The sequence below is a fragment of the Haliotis rufescens genome, unplaced genomic scaffold, assembly GCF_023055435.1.
Source record: "Haliotis rufescens isolate VD_foot unplaced genomic scaffold, xgHalRufe1.0.p SCAF_13, whole genome shotgun sequence".
NCBI classification, from domain to species: Eukaryota; Metazoa; Mollusca; class Gastropoda; order Lepetellida; family Haliotidae; genus Haliotis; species Haliotis rufescens.
In genome coordinates, this window is record NW_025963813.1 from 8,315,643 (window position 1) to 8,331,754 (window position 16,112).

The 16,112-nt window shown below is 39.7% G+C and overlaps 1 protein-coding gene across 3 annotated transcripts in view; it reads right to left on the reverse strand.

Moving 5' to 3' along the window:
- Window positions 1-16,112, reverse strand: part of LOC124149284 (D-glucuronyl C5-epimerase-like) — a 349,514-nt gene that overhangs the window by 181,446 nt on the left and 151,956 nt on the right. Inside the window, exon 1 of one of the 3 annotated variants that reach the window (XM_046520759.2) lies at window positions 11,253-11,377. The exons of the other annotated variants lie outside the window; for them this stretch is intronic. The gene's annotated coding sequence lies outside the window, so the exon portion shown is untranslated. Of the gene's footprint in view, window positions 1-11,252; window positions 11,378-16,112 lie in introns of those variants that run through there. 3 annotated transcript variants of the gene reach the window in all.

The following is a 16,112-nucleotide window of genomic DNA, read 5'->3' on the forward strand; positions in this document are numbered from 1 at the left end:
AAGGTAACAACAAGTACCATTTTTTAACCTCTTTTGGTATGACACCGCCAGGGGTTGATCTTCATATCGCAAAGGATTCACAGCCTATGTAGTTTTGTGTCGGCCATGAAGTTAGATCTGAATTTGGAAACTTTATCTCTTCAATCATCTGCAGCGACCATGACAAAGGAAGATGTGTATCTTCAGGGAACTCTTTAACAAAAGGTTAATGGTATCTCTTTTTAAAGAAAATGATTAACTTTTTCAGTTAAAAAGAAATTTGAAACAGAAATAGGCCATTTCTGAATAATAAACTATACTTCAAGCTTGATTGCAAGTAGTTGCAAATAGATGCCATTAGTTCGGTAAAAATACATAAAAAGTATCCCACAGTACACAGATTGAAGGAGTATTTACATCACTAGTTTGCCTTTTATGTCCTATGGAATCTGTTCTGGCAGATTCCATAGAGATTATTCTGTGACGTTGATGTTTTTTATTTACCTTTAACCCCAAGCCTACCTTTCCAATTTAATTAAAAAAACACAGCAGGGACATATGTGCTCCATGCAGTTAGAAGTTACAATTAAAAAGCTGTCAAATCAAGGCCTTTGACATAATTTTAAGTTAAATCGGGATTAAAAAACCTGTCAGATATTCTGAGGTGAGGTGAAATTGGGTTTAACGTCGCGTCCAAGATTGTTGCACTTATATAGCGACGTGCATGTACGTGTGTGTGTTTGTGTGGCTGCTTGTACTAGTCCGGACTGATGCCGATTTATAGTGCTAGCCCACAGAGATACCATGCCGCAGTTTAACATGAATACCCCACTCAGACACAGTATACTGACTCCGAGCCGACCAGTCCTTGTTTTAGCCCCTTAATGCCGAGCGCCAGACAGGGTAACAACAAGTACCATCTTTTAACGTCTTTAGGTATGACGCAGCCGGGGATTGAACCCCGTACCTTCTGCACTCTGGGCGGACGCTCTACCTCTAGACCACGGAAGCAGTCTGTCAGATATTCTAGTTCTATATGAGTCAGAGTCTAGAATTCAAGACCAATCTTGTTACAAATTTCAACTTCAAAATAATCCATCTGTTTATAATTATGCTGCAAAATATATCTTTCAATCAATACTCAAACAAATTTTCAACCCTGTTCCCTTAAATTCTTCTCTCTGAGAAAACTACCATGAACCCCTCCTCCCTTGCTCCCTTGTATTCTCACCAAGTTCGATTTCAAAATCAACATTCTGTGTCACCTGTAAGTGCAATGTGAGATTCACTGCTCACTGCAAGGTACACAGTCAATATTTAACAAATCAGTCCACCTCAAATACCATGTGTATTTCAACAATTTCCTTTACCGTAATTAGTCTGAAATATTCATATTTCATAAATGTTACATAGTTTAAATGGAATTTTGCATCCATCTCATTACTATCATCTACAAACTATTTTTAGAGTGAGTATGGTTTTCGCTGCTTTAATATTCCAGACATATCACGGTGGGGACACCAGAAATGCGCTTCACACATTGTACCCATGTCGGGAATCGAACCCGGGTCTTCGGTGTGACGAGTGAACACTTTAACCACTAGGCTACCTGACTGCCCCTATTTTTAGAGGAACAGATGTCTTAATTCAGAAAAAAATGCACAAAAAATAAAGTGTTGTATTTTGTAGCAATTTAGCAAATATTCCAGCTATATGACAATTTGGGGTGGGATGAGAGTGACTGGGGGATATGGGAAAGAAGATCTTCAGCCCCACCAGACATAAATTTAAAAATTATGATCTATAAGACCAAAGAAATTGAATTTTCGAAACTTACTTGCTGTGCCAGAAATGGAGAAACCCTTTCATGTCCTTATTTTCTAAGTTCATAATCTGAAAATTTCTTTGCGGTGTTAATTATTCATGTTGTGCCCAAACTTACTTTCCCAGGTAGACTTATTAGAACATTAACGGTATTTCAACAACTCCATGAACAATATAAACTCTGACATATATCAATGAATCATTTTCAGTTTTTGCACACCAAATACTAACACGTCTCTTCAATCTTTTCCCTTTTCAATACAAAGTGCCCTGCAAATGGAAGCAACCATCATATCAGCTTGAGCAGCATCGATAATCTTCGCTGAAGGAGTGACTCTCGCCTAGTCGTTCAAGCAAAGATGAGTTTATGTTTGAGTAAGGTATTCTTCATGGTATTACAAGAGCAGTGTCAATACTCATGTAAGCCCCACAATGAAAAATCGGTTTCCAATTTTCATACAAAGACATGGTGAAAACAGTATGTGGGTCCTTTTCTTTCTTTCACTGGAACGTGTATGAATAATGTCGCCACGTGTAGCATTCCACCTCGATGTTATTGCAACTTAGCAACAGCCACAATGGTGGCATTTGTGATATAAAATCTGTGGGCTGTAAAATTGTAAATATTCAGACATACTGAAAGTAACAAAATCAAGGAGGATTTCAAGCTTCGTAATCCTTGTTAAGCTGAGCAGAATGGAAACAAAAGACCGTGAAAAGGATAAACCTGTCATGACATTTTGTAACAGATGATTGATTTGGGAGAGCAAACAAGTATCTTTGTCATGACCCAATACCATGCAGAACCCAAATAAACAAAAATTTGAAATCTGCATCAATCATTGTTGCAAATTCCAAGTATGTTCAAACTTCTAAATTCTTTAATGTTTCCTATTTGAGTGAGTGACTTGGGTTTAACGCCACTTTTAACAGTATTTCAGTTATATCACGGCGTGTCAGCTTAATGTGGGAGGAAAGCCCGAAGTGACGCAACCCTGCACAGCGAATCGCCGCGCCTTAGACAACTGGGCCACCCGTGCCCCCTCTTACTCAAAGAACTTAAGTCAGTAAATGTACTCAGATGCATGAGATAAAAGTGCAGACCAAGCATGGCTGTGCATTCTGCATTCTTTTACAATTTTTCACCTCAATGTTTAGAGAGTAAACACCTTTGCACCAGCTTACACAATAATCTCCATCTCAGTTTCAAACTTTAGCATCTCAATAACTAATATCTCACACACAACATGATCTAGGTCCTATGTCAAATTTGACAAAGATGTAGTAGATTCTCTGCTACCCACAAATGACAATAAATTATTGTTTGGGGAACTGATTGGCATGACACCAGGACAATATCGTCTTTGTACTTGGTTGTATTTAATATACATCAATGTTAACAGACCGAAACACCATATCCATACAAATTAAATGTTATTTTTATCTTTCTTCTAACAGTAGTAGCACAAGGTGAGTGAGTGAGTGAGTTGGGTTTAACGCAGCTTTTAACAGTATTCCAGTTATATCACGGCGTGTCAGTTTAATTTGGGAGGAAAGCCCGAAGTGATGCAGATCTCAGAAGTTTACCACTTCGGTGAAACCCACGAGCACGGGTATGGTGCTGACAAACCTAGAAACATAATTGGGGCGAACCGGGATTCGAACCCACAATTATAGGTTTCTGGCGTGCTCAAGGGACGCAACCCTGCACAGAGAATCGCCGCGCCTTAGACGACTGGGCCAACCGTGCCCCCTCTTACTCAAAGAACTTAAGTCAGTAAATGTACTCAGATGCATGAGATAAAAGTGCAGACCAAGCATGGCTGTGCATTCTGCATTCTTTTACAATTTTTCACCTCAATGTTTGGAGAGTAAACACCTTTGCACCAGCTTACACAATAATCTCCATCTCAGTTTCAAACTTTAGCATCTCAATAACTAATATCTCACAAACAACATCATCTGGGTCCTACGTCAAATTTGACAAAGATGTAGTAGATTCTCTGCTACCCACAAATGACAATAAATTATTATTTGAGGAACTGATTGGCATGACACCAGGACAATATCGTCTTTGTACTTGGTTGTATTTAATATACATCAATGTTAACAGACCGAAACACCGTAGCCATAAAAATTAAATGTTATTTTTATCTTTCTTGTAACAGTAGAAGCACAAGGCTCTGTAGCTCACCTGAATGTTGAAGATGAAATTGGGTTTAACGTCGCGTCCAAGATTATTGCACTCATATAGCAACATGCATGTACGTGTGGGTGTATGTGTGGCTGCTTGTACTAGTCCGAACTGATGCCCATATATAGTGCTAGCCCACGGAGATACCATGCTGCAGTTTAACATGAATACCCCACTCAGACACAGTATACTGACTCCGAACTGCCCAGTCCTTGTTTTAGCCCCTTAATGCCGGGCACCAGACAGGGTAACAACAAGTACCATCTTTTAACGTCTTTTGGTATGACGCGACCGGGGATCAAACCCCGGACCTTCTGCTTTCCAGTTGGACGCTCTACCACTAGACCATGGAGGCGGTCCCCTTAATGTTGAAGAAGATATGGTGGTCATGTTTAAAGTCAGATTGGAAGTTTGTGAGCACTTGTTGGAGACATCATAGCAGGGATACTCCATACAACGTTTCAGCTCCAAAGAATCGCAGTTTCAGTGGTGTTGAAAAACACATGCAATAACATGTGAAAAAAGGCTGATGTTTGATAAAAAAATATGAATATGAAAAAAAAATGTATCTTATGTCATACTGCAAACCACATACTTGCACATGAAATTAACAAATATGCCTGCAGAAATGCATGAGAAATGGGCAAAAATGACATTTTCAAAATGACAGCCATGGAAGGCATGGTTAAAATGCAAAGCCTAATTCAGTAAGGACGATTTAGAGACACCACAGCTGGGATCTCTCATACAGAGTTTCAGATGCATAGTCCTTGACGTTTCAAAGCAATATGTCAAAAATGTAAAAGTTTACAAAGGACGGAGAGCAGGGAAGACAGCCGGATTATGGACAACACGCCACAACATAAGCTTAAGTTTAAATTTAAACAGTACTAACAAGGTAATGGTGGCAGTTAATACAGCACAATAAAATTTGAATACCTTAGACAGAAAACGTTTGCATCTATCTCACTGATATAAAGCTAAATTGTGAGCTACACTGTTGACTAAATTAAAGCGGACAAATAACAAGAGATGGATATTGTCTCAAGACTTTATAAAATGGAACTGCTCAAAGTTCAGGGCCACAATCAAGGCTGAAGGTCAATATTACAGAGTGAGTGAGTGAGTTTGTTTTAATGCTCCTTTGAATAGTATTCCACTTTTGTCATGGCATGTCAACTTTATGTAGATAGAAATCCCAAAGTGATGATCTCAGAAACCCAGAAACATAACCCAGGATTTGAACCCACAATCGTACGTTTCTGGTGTGCCCAAGTGACGCAACTCTGCCTTAGATGACTGGGCCATCCATGTCACCAAAGATTACTGTGTCTCTGCTGTAACATGGCTTAACTGAAAAGACATTTCTGATTGGTTAACTACATTTGACACTTGATCATTCCCAACTGTCCGAATGTTGATGACGCTCTGAATATTCATAAGCAGCTGTTCATATTTTAGAAAGTATTTCCATCATGAAACAACTGCTGCACATCAAATATGTTTGTTATGCCATAAATGGAATTGCAGCATTTTACGAACCATGTTGACTTAGCCCTAATCAAATAATTTTGTTGTTTTAATCGCCAATGTTGGAGCTCTCGTATATGATCGTGGATGGGAGATCACTGCACTTTTACAAGTAAAATTTAAACATTTTGAATTATACACTACTCGAAAGTATTGGCTTCCATTTGTTCATTGCTAATCACCTTTCAGGACCAAGAATCTCACTAAAATCAGATCTACGTTCTTGCTCCACAAAACGAAGATCTGACGACATCCCATTACGGGTCATGTCAGAACGACCTTTCGCGAACCTTGACCTCCCACTGAAGTCAACATCAGCCAATTAGAAAGCAGCTTTCTCGAGTTTTACAGCACTCTTTTCAACCCGACGTCTTCCATTTCAGACTACGCTTGAAAAATATGTTGACACAGTTCTCGATTAAAATTTTGAAAACGAACACTCCGGAATGTCTTATATATCGTTGCGATTGTATGACGATGCTTCCCATGTACTGTGCCACGCATCTTCTGTTCAAATGTTTATCTCACACAAACGAGAAATAGACGATAATTTTGACGGAATCAGTCGTACGGGCCTAACTGTCGTTCGGAATACCCCATGTTAACGTTTTCGAGGTTGCATGACAAGAAAACACACTCTGACTGTCACTTTCATGATCTGGTAAGTGATGCTTTGAGTGGTCTGATGAAAGGTCATTCTGACATGACCCGTCACAAAGCGATCTTAGCGCTAAGATGATCGTAACTCCCATACTTTAACATAAGCTTACAATAGTCTTAGCGCTAAGATCGCTTTGTGCAAGTGGACCCTGATGAAGGAGTAAGTAATGAGCAGTGCTATTTGGTGTGTGATTGGATTAATGGATTAACTTTTTCTTTTGATGTAAATCCACTGATGCTTGAGAGGAGGAAGGTGTCGCATTCATATTGAGTCACATTTTTGGCTAGGGACCAGCGGTCGCATTCTTTTGGAGACACATTAATTTCACGATTTACAGTATATACTCTGAAACACTGGACACCTCATGACAAAGAAGTTGACATCCATAAATTCTCCTCCTTATGTGTATCACTTCTAAATGCCATTCCCCGACATGGGTACAATGTGTGAAGCCCATTTCTGGTGTCCCCCGCCGTGATATTGCTGGAATATTGCTAAAAGCGGCGTAAAACCATACTCACTCTCTCACTCACTCACTCTAAATGCCATTCATGCCATTATCTCTCAGGTAGTCAGTGTGTTCAATATATACACAGGTCTTCATTCTCCACACAATGTAGGTTATTATCTCTCTGGTCGTCAATATGCTAAATATATACACAGGTCTTCATTCTCCACACAATGTAGGTCATTATTTCCCTGGTTGTCAATATGTTAAATATATACACAGGTCTTTATTCTCCAAACAGAGTAGGTCATTATTTCCCTGGTTGTCAATATGTTAAATATATACACAGGTCTTTATTCTCCACACAGTGTAGGTCATTATTTCCCTGGTCGTCAATATGCTAAATATATACACAGGTCTTTATTCTCCACACAGTGTAGGTCATTATTTCCCTGGTCGTCAATATGCTAAATATATACACAGGTCTTTATTCTCCAAACAGAGTAGGTCATTATTTCCCTAGTTGTCAATATGTTAAATATATACACAGGTCTTTATTCTCCAAACAGAGTAGGTCATTATTTCCCTGGTTGTCAATATGTTAAATATATACACAGGTCTTTATTCTCCACACAGTGTAGGTCATTATCACCGAGGTAGTCAATATGTTAAATATATTCAGAGGTTTTCATTCTCAGTACAAAGTACCGTGTTTTCTTGAGTATAGTGCACACTTTTCCCCCAGAAAACATAGCTGTGTAGAAGGGGGTGCGCATTATACACGCCATAATGTGTTTTCATAGTTTTCCCCGACACAAAGGCATGACCATGAGCACATAACACTGGAAATACCATGTCCACAAATCCTTACTGGAGTACATAATGTAATCTTGTAATTACACTGTCTGGTTACAAAAACTTATATATCTTGCTTGCTGTATATCTGGACTTATGTTTGTAACTTATTTCATTAATTTTATTCAAAATTCCTTTCAAAATTGTTTTCATAAATTTCGGTGAAATCGTGTGTGATGCGATTGGAAGATCGAACAACTCACCGTTATTAACAGCTACCACGGTCAGATTACTGCTATTGACGCCTTGAAATGAACTTAGTTGACAGAGAACGGATACATACATCATAAATGCCATACTTTGACTCGTTAAAAGTCATATTTGTTATAGTTTAACGATTCTATGTCAACACGTAGTTCTTGCGATCACATAAGCCGGAGCTTCGATGGTGACTGGTCAAACTGTACAATGTGAAAATAAATAACCGTCAACAGTGATTAGCTGCACTGAAGTGCTACGCTAAGGGTTATTATTATTTAAATATATTCAGTTCAAGCTACAACTAAAATAACATGATATTAGAATATATTATTCCTGATAACAAAATAGTTTCAGATACAATCTTTTCCAATCCTTGCATCAAAATCATTTGAAGTTATATCATTGGGTAAGTTTCAACTGAATCATCGGCAGATTCAAAGAAAACGTGTACAGCTGATTGCTGTTCCCGGCTTAGTTTACAAGAACATACACAAGGTAATCGTAATCCCTGGATGTAAAACAATGCCTTGCAGAACAAAAAATACAATCTAAACGGTAAATCAACATGTCTAGTGATTTTTTATCTCAAATTTAAAATTGTACTGACAAAGTTTCTTGTCCACCGTTCATTTACCAGAATTCGCTGAAGGGGTACGGTGTGATTTTTTCGGCACATAATATTCGATTTTTTTTTTCTCAAAAATACTGAATCCGCTTGAGGGGTGTGCATTATACTTGGGTGCGCACTATACTCAAGAAAATAAGGTACACAGGTCTTCATGTTTTCTGAAGAGTGAGAGCAGTATCCATAACTTGTAGCTAAGATCTGCTAATCCCTCATTTCAGTCTCTTCGCACAAGCAAGTTCTACAGGATACAGTTTCCATCAGACATAACACTTGTATCCTAAGATCTGTTACAGCAATAACATTTTACTGTCATTAATATCCTAGACCTTTAACAACCGAAAAAATAAAGATAGATGGCGTGCAGTTGCTATAGCAACATTTACATCCCCCAACTCCTATTTTATTGATTAACCTTTGTTTCTTTCCTTAATAATCTCATATCAAACCAGTCAGATTAATACAAAAAACACTTGATCCTGACAAAAGCCATAACTTTTAGAAGTTAAAAACAATTAACGAAAGAAATAGTTCCCACATCTGTCATTATCATTAAATACATCATTATCTCAGAGCCTTTCAATTATAAGGTTACCCAAAAATATCTAAAAGCTGAAAACACCTGTAAAATAATTTCAAGGTATATTTTTCGAAAACATCATTAAATCCTATCTAATGCGCTGGTATAACTTGATACCTACTCACTCATCTGACAATGACACAATACTGACTGGCATTTCCCATCAACTGTATGGCTGTCTCCTGATTACTTGTAAATGCCAAATGTTGAAATGTATTTCAATCATAAATTTTATACTTAATGCCAAGATGAATCAAATCATGAACTTAATACTTCAGTGTGTGTTGTAGCTGAAGACAGAGTGAGTGAGTGAGTGAGTGAGTGAGTGAGTGAGTGAGTGAGTGAGTGAGTGAGTGAGTGAGTGAGTGAGTGAGTGAGTGAAGCATTACTCATGACAATGACTGGGACACCAACAATGTGTCTGAAGTGGTCAGTAAAGCAGGGAATGCAAGTTGTTGATGTCACACTGTGGTGTAATGAAGGTATAGAATAACCCTGTATCCCTGTTTCCCTGTATCCCTGTACCACTGCTTTCCAGGGCCCCATCCCTGTATCCCTGTACCACTGCTTTCCAGGGCCCCATCCCTGTATCCCTGTACCACTGCTTCCCAGTGCCCCATCCCTGTATCCCTGTACCACTGCTTCCCTGTGCCCCATCCCTGTATCCATGTACCACTGTTTCCCTGTGCCCCATCCCTGTATCCCTGTACCACTGCTTCCCAGGGCCCCATCCCTGTATCCCTGTACCACTGCTTCCCAGGGCCCCATCCCTGTATCCCTGTACCACTGCTTCCCAGGGCCCCATCCCTGTATCCCTGTACCACTGCTTCCCAGTGCCCCATCCCTGTATCCCTGTACCACTGCTTCCCCGTGCCCCATCCCTGTAACCCTATACCACTGTTTCCCCGTGCCCCATCCCTGTAACCCTATACAACTGTTTCCCCGTGCCCCTTCCCTGTAACCCTATACCACTGTTTCCCCGTGCCCCATCCCTGTATCCCTATACCACTGTTTCCCCGTGCCCCATCCCTGTAACCCTATACCACTGTTTCCCCGTGCCCCATCCCTGTATCCCTGTACCACTGCTTCCCTGTGCCCCATCCCTGTATCCATGTACCACTGTTTCCCTGTGCCCCATCCCTGTATTCCTGTACCACTGCTTCCCTGTGCCCCATCCCTGTATCCATGTACCACTGTTTCCCTGTGCCCCATCCCTGTATGCCTCTATCCCTGCAGCCCTGCAGCCCCACCAGAACCCAATGTCAATGCTCCTGTTCCCCGTTACAGTTAAAGATCATCCCTGTCAACAACAGAAACAGTTACACCTCAGCTATGCTCATCGAGTTCTTCCTTAATGACTGCATGAAAACAGTTGTCAAGATGAGTAATTCCTTGTCATGTCACAGTCATGTCATGACTCATGACACTCAATACTATCATGCAATTAGTGTGGTGGAAATCTAAACAACTAAATGTGTGATGAAGTTAATTATTTACTTTTGACATACACAAACCTGTTTTTACATGACTGGAAAATCTGACCATACAAGGCCAAAAAAATGAAATAAAGAATCAATACCAATGACACATCAGAGACACACTTGTATACATAAAACAACTCACACATCCGAAAAGATCTACAAACACAGACATTTACAACCCCTGAAAGATTCTCTTTCAAACACATTCTTAGACCCTAACATAAATACAGAGACAGCCGCAATTCAGTTCACGCAATTCAGTTCACGCAATTCAGTTCACGCAATTCAGTTCACTCAACCGTAGCCCCAAACAAATCTACCACACAAACATGCCAAACATAAAATCTCTCTACCTCTCAGCTCCAGCCAAATTATCCCAGAATAGGTCCACGTCAGTTGGTGATGGCAGATATTTCCTACCCATGTGAAGTTATGTCCCTGTCTGGGGGGGGGGACGTACAATAGCTGTAGTTGGCTAGTCTATTCACCCGTTTCACCCCTTAGTAAGCAGAGTCAGGTATTCATGGTATGACAGGTGTTTCACAGGGTCAACAGCTATTTACAGCCACATGCACAGCTAGCGACATACACCTTTGTACCGTAGCCTCATTGACTGTACCATGAATCATTCAGCCATTGTCGTTGAAACAACAAACAGATCTGTGTGACAAAGTCACCTCTCCTTCAACAGCTGTACTACACACAGGAAGCCATGTTCAGACCCACGGAATGAATGATTTTACAATAAGAGCATTGTGCGACCTTCATGATCTCCAGGAACAGGGAAGGGAGTGAGATGAATATCGTTGGACACCGACCTATAAATATCGAGGCCTCAATGTCCCCATGTTCGGGGAATGTATGCATGACCTACCTGAGTAAGATGAACCTCATCTCAACATGAAGCGTTTACATCCAGGTAGCAGGGAGCAAGTTGGATGTAGTATTGACAGTCTTACACTCCTTGCCCCGAAAGCATTGACATTTGCTTGCCTTACGAGCAAGGGGGCATCTCAAAATCGAGAGGTTGTATTTTTGTATGACATGTGGTAATAAATGGGTTATAAGGCTGCAGGATAGTATTTGTGTGTCAGGGAGACTATCAAAACCTCAAGATTCATTTTGCTCAAAGTTGCCATCACAAATTACCACTCGTGCCAGGGTTTACTGCTGTAAGTATTCAAAAATAACATGAGTGCCCTACATATTAGCCTGCAGCAATTTGTCATGTGAAAGGTATCTCCAGGCAAGTAGAATGTCTTGTTTTCGAAAGTTTGCCTGAAAACATTCTGGCAAACACTCTTAGCATCATTTTCAGTAGATGGTAGTGTTGATGTATGGACTGTTTTGTTGAGCGTTCTAGACCAAACAAAAGTTAAACAGAGTCTGGATTCAGACAAGTTGCTGAAGTCGTGGGCTGTATATACAATTCTAAGATGTTTCCCTAAAAGATCAAAGAAGCTGACTGTACAGTATCTTGTGATAAAGTACACTTTAGAGTTAAGTCATAATAAGCTGCCATCATGATGTTAAAATCACCTCCCTGTATTCGAATGTATCCATGGTAATTGTTCTTTCATTACCCTCATGGCCCAGTCGTCTAAGGCGCTGCGATTCGCTGTGCAGAGTTGCGTCCCTTGGGCACGCCAGAAACCTATGATTGTGGGTTCGAATCCCGGTTCGCCCCGATTATGTTTCTAGGCTTGTCAGCACCATACCCGTGCTCGTGGGTTTCACCGAAGTGATAAACGTCTGGGACCTGCATCACTTCGGGCTTTCCTCCCACATTAAGCTGACACGCCGCGATATAACTGGAATACTGTTAAAAGCGGCGTTAAACCCAACTCACTCACTCACTCACTCATTACCCTCAATCAAGATGGCGAATCTCCATCAGTTAAATCTGTCAAATTCAGGCAAGTGCTGACAAAAACAGGTTGTTTTCAACTTGTATTTGTAACATGGCTGATTCAGTGGGTTTGTTTTTCTAATAATTCCATAACTAAACAAATGTGTTGGTGTTTCGTACGAAATATGGGTCCCAAATATTGAAAATACTTTCCAAATATAATTGACAGAGTGGGATGTTGTCAAAAGCTTATGTAGCTATTTAATGACACATACATTCATATTACAAAATAAATACCGATAAGGTATCCAAAACATGTTTCTTCTTCTGCTTGAATAGCAGGAACAGGTGGTGGCAGCTGACAGAAACAGGGGAAAGTATTAACACTGGTCTCAGCAATACACACACAAACCCAGTTCTACATTGCAGGACATTTTTAAGGTTGTGCATTGGCCCCACTTGGATCACTTTTAGCACATCCCAATATATCCTGGTCATATGTAAACAGTTAAGAAAGAAACAGAGTGAGTGAACGTTGTTTTATGTCACTGTTAGCATATCCCTAGATATCCTGGTCATATGTAAACAGTTCAGCCAGAAACAGAGTGAGTGAACGTTGTTTTATGTCACTGTCAGCAATATTCCAGTTATACCCTGGTCATATGTAAACAGTTAAGCCAGAAACAGAGTGAGTGAACGTTGTTTTATGTCACTGTCAGCAAAATTCCAGTTATATCCCAGCTATATGTAAACAGTTCAGCCAGAAACAGATTGAGTGAACGTTGTTTTATGTCACTGTCAGCAATATTCCAGTTATATCCTGGTCATATGTAAACAGTTCAGCCAGAAACAGAGTGAGTGAACGTTGTTTTATGTCACTGTCAGCAATATTCCAGTTATATCCCAGCTATATGTAAACAGTTCAGCCAGAAACAGAGTGAGTGAACGTTGTTTTATGTCACTGTCAGCAATATTCCAGATATATCCTGGTCATATGTGAACAGTTCAGCCAGAAACAGAGTGAGTGAACGTTGTTTTATGTCACTGTTAGCATATCCCGAGATATCCTGGTCATATGTAAACAGTTAAGCCAGAAACAGATTGAGTGAACGTTGTTTTATGTCACTGTCAGCAAAATTCCAGTTATATCCCAGCTATATGTAAACAGTTCAGCCAGAAACAGAGTGAGTGAACGTTGTTTTATGTCACTGTCAGCAATATTCCAGTTATATCTCAGCTATATGTAAACAGTTCAGCCAGAAACAGAGTGAGTTGTTTTATATCACTGTCAGCAATATTCCAGTTATATCCTGGTCATATGTTAACAGTTCAGCCAGAAACAGAGTGAGTGAACGTTGTTTTATGTCACTGTAAGCAATATTCCAGTTATATCCTGGTCATATGTAAACAGTTCAGCCAGAAACAGAGTGAGTGAACGTTGTTTTATGTCACTGTTAGCATATCCCGAGATATCCTGGTCATATGTGAACAGTTCAGCCAGAAACAGATTGAGTGAACGTTGTTTTATGTCACTGTAAGCAATATTCCAGTTATATCCTGGTCATATGTAAACAGTTCAGCCAGAAACAGAGTGAGTTGTTTTATATCACTGTCAGCAATATTCCAGTTATATCCTGGTCATATGTTAACAGTTCAGCCAGAAACAGAGTGAGTGAACGTTGTTTTATGTCACTGTAAGCAATATTCCAGTTATATCCTGGTCATATGTAAACAGTTCAGCCAGAAACAGAGTGAGTGAACGTTGTTTTATGTCACTGTTAGCATATCCCGAGATATCCTGGTCATATGTGAACAGTTCAGCCAGAAACAGATTGAGTGAACGTTGTTTTATGTCACTGTAAGCAATATTCCAGTTATATCCTGGTCATATGTAAACAGTTCAGCCAGAAACAGAGTGAGTTGTTTTATATCACTGTCAGCAATATTCCAGTTATATCCTGGTCATATGTTAACAGTTCAGCCAGAAACAGAGTGAGTGAACGTTGTTTTATGTCACTGTAAGCAATATTCCAGTTATATCCTGGCCATATGTAAACAGTTAAGCCAGAAACAGAGTGAGTGAATGTTGTTTTGTGTCACTGTCAGCAATATTCCAGTTATATCCTGGTCATATGTTAACAGTTCAGCCAGAAACAGAGTGAGTGAACGTTGTTTTATGTCACTGTAAGCAATATTCCAGTTATATCCTGGTCATATGTAAACAGTTCAGCCAGAAACAGAGTGAGTGAACGTTGTTTTATGTCACTGTTAGCATATCCCGAGATATCCTGGTCATATGTAAACAGTTCAGCCAGAAACAGAGTGAGTGAACGTTGTTTTGTGTCACTGTCAGCAATATTCCAGTTATATCCTGGTCATATGTTAACAGTTCAGCCAGAAACAGAGTGAGTGAACGTTGTTTTGTGTCACTGTCAGCAATATTCCAGTTATATCCCAGCTATATGTAAACAGTTCAGCCAGAAACAGAGTGAGTGAACGTTGTTTTATGTCACTGTTAGCAATATTCCAGTTATATCCTGGCCATATGTAAACAGTTAAGCCAGAAACAGAGTGAGTGAACGTTGTTCTATGTCACTGTTAGCAATATTCCAGTTATATCCTGGCCATATGTTAACAGTTAAGCCAGAAACAGAGTGAGTGAACGTTGTTTTATGTCACTGTCAGCAATATTCCAGTTATATCCTGGCCATATGTTAACAGTTCAGCAAGAAACAGAGTGAGTGAACGTTGTTTTATGTCACTGTTAGCAATATTCCAGTTATATCCTGGTCATATGTTAACAGTTCAGCCAGAAACAGAGTGAGTGAACGTTGTTTTGTGTCACTGTCAGCAATATTCCAGTTATATCCCAGCTATATGTAAACAGTTCAGCCAGAAACAGAGTGAGTGAACGTTGTTTTATGTCACTGTCAGCAATATTCCAGTTATATCCTGGCCATATGTAAACAGTTAAGCCAGAAACAGAGTGAGTGAACGTTGTTTTATGTCACTGTTAGCATATCCCGAGATATCCTGGTCATATGTGAACAGTTCAGCCAGAAACAGAGTGAGTGAACGTTGTTTTATGTCACTGTAAGCAATATTCCAGTTATATCCTGGTCATATGTAAACAGTTCAGCCAGAAACAGAGTGAGTGAACGTTGTTTTATGTCACTGTAAGCAATATTCCAGTTATATCCTGGTCATATGTAAACAGTTCAGCCAGAAACAGAGTGAGTGAACGTTGTTTTATGTCACTGTAAGCAATATTCCAGTTATATCCTGGTCATATGTAAACAGTTCAGCCAGAAACAGAGTGAGTGAACGTTGTTTTATGTCACTGTAAGCAATATTCCAGTTATATCCTGGTCATATGTAAACAGTTCAGCCAGAAACAGAGTGAGTGAACGTTGTTTTATGTCACTGTAAGCAATATTCCAGTTATATCCTGGTCATATGTAAACAGTTCAGCCAGAAACAGAGTGAGTGAACGTTGTTTTATGTCACTGTAAGCAATATTCCAGTTATATCCTGGTCATATGTAAACAGTTCAGCCAGAAACAGAGTGAGTTGTTTTATATCACTGTCAGCAATATCCCAGTAATATCTCAGCTATATGTAAACAGTCAAGCCAAAATCACAGTGAGTGAGGGTTGTTTCATGTTACTGTCAGCAATATTCCAGTTATATCTCAGCCATATGTAAACAGTCAATCAAAAACACAGTGAGTGAAAGTTTGAGACAGAATTTGTTTTGTTTTACTTGTTTGCTGTTTAGTTAAATATTCCAGCGAAATGAAGGTGGCCTATCAATAATGTAATCTGGGCCAGATCCAGTGACCGATATTGTGAGCAACAATCCATTACTTCAAGGTACAAGGCCATG